Raw genomic sequence first — 1,796 nt, 5'->3', positions numbered from 1 at the left:
ATCTGAAACCATCTTGTTGTCCCTGCTTTCATGTCGCTGTGTGATTCCGTGTAAAGAAGAGACCAGGTCTGTGATTTGCACAATTTACTATAATTCAACCTGCCTGTTTTTAGTTGGACTTTTTTTATTGTTGTTAGTTGACTGACATTTCCCCGAGCTGAGAGTGTGGGCGGGGAGAGCTAGCAAGGGAACACTGACCCTGGGGCCTTGGCACTAAGGAGCAACTCACCAGAGGGTTACCAGGACGACCAGATGCTGACACACACACACTCTCATAAGCAGCTGCTGACTGGACGTGTGTTGTGGAGGAGGATCCTGTCCTGTGAGACAGTCTGCCTGACCGTGCTGTGTGGGGCTGGGGGCTGGCCTCCTCTCCCCTGTGCGGGGCTGGCCTCCTCTCCCTGTGTGGGGCTGGGGGCTGGCCTCCTCTCCCCTGTGTGGGGCTGGGGGCTGGCCTCCTCTCCCCTGTGCGGGGCTGGCCTCCTCTCCCCTGTGCGGGGCTGGCCTCCTCTCCCCTGTGCGGGGCTGGGGGCTGGCCTCCTCTCCCCTGTGCGGGGCTGGCCTCCTCTCCCCTGTGCGGGGCTGGGGGCTGGCCTCCTCTCCCTGTGTGGGGCTGGGGGCTGGCCTCCTCTCCCCTGTGTGGGGCTGGGGGCTGGAGGAACCAGAGAGGAGGAGCGTGGAGGAACCAGAGAGGAGGAGCGTGGAGGAACCAGAGAGGAGGAGCGTGGAGGAACCAGAGAGGAGGAGTTTGGAGCAACCAGAGAGGAGGAGCGTGGAGGAACCAGAGAGGAGGAGCTGGAGGAACCAGAGAGGAGGAGCGTGGAGGAACCAGAGAGGAGGAGCTGGAGGAACCAGAGAGGAGGAGCTGGAGGAACGTGGAGGAACCAGAGAGGAGGAGCGTGGAGGAGCTGGAGGAACCAGGTCTGCAGGCATCACACCCCGGATCACGGTTCTCACACGGAGAACATCACACGTTCTCCTGACCAGAAGGTTTTGAGAACGGTCATGTATGGCTGGGTTCCTCAGTTAGAATAGTTTGTTTGCCCCATTTACAGAAACTGGGAGGTTGTTTAGTTCATTGTGTGCCTTTTCTAGGGTTTTCAGATGTTTCTAAAGAACATGGGAGAGGAGAAACATCAAACTGCAAGGTACTATTGTAGGCAGTGTCTACATGTGTATATATATACAGTTATAAGTATTGTAAACAGTACCCTATGATACCCAGTTATACAGACATGAGTAACCTGCTGCCTGATAATAACAGCCATGTGTGGTTGAATATTCATGCATTAACATTTGGTACTTCGAGTTGAAACGAAGAATAACATAGACAGACGATGATGTAGGGGACAGATTTACTAAGGTTTGTATTTGCATATTTAGACAAGAAATGATAACTTGGTGGTTCTGATCCAGAATCCTAATGATCTCATATTAGTTCTCATGTTTTTGTTTATTGTTTTCAGAAAGTTTGACACTAATTTCAGTTTCAAAAGCTTTGGTAAATCTGCCCTCTATTTACAGTGTAAATAGTAAAATATTTTATTTGTACTGTAATTATGATTTTGTTTTCACAGTGAAGTTGATTTTATATATATAATTTTTTTTTTTTACATCAAGTCATTGGAAAGATCTGAAGAAATATGGATTAGTTATTTATTACCAACTATGTGGCGCAGTGACTCCTCGTGCACACAGCTGCAGGGGTAACGCGGTGTTTCTGTGAAGCGTTGTGAAGACTTCAGAGGCGGTTAGAGTGTTAGAAAGCAGCTCCGGGGTTAGTCCACCCCTGCCGT

Source organism: Osmerus mordax, chromosome 19, assembly GCF_038355195.1.
Source record: "Osmerus mordax isolate fOsmMor3 chromosome 19, fOsmMor3.pri, whole genome shotgun sequence".
In the NCBI taxonomy this organism is placed as follows: domain Eukaryota; kingdom Metazoa; phylum Chordata; class Actinopteri; order Osmeriformes; family Osmeridae; genus Osmerus; species Osmerus mordax.
The sequence above is the reverse complement of the archived record's forward strand: the minus strand, read 5'-3'. Positions refer to the sequence as shown.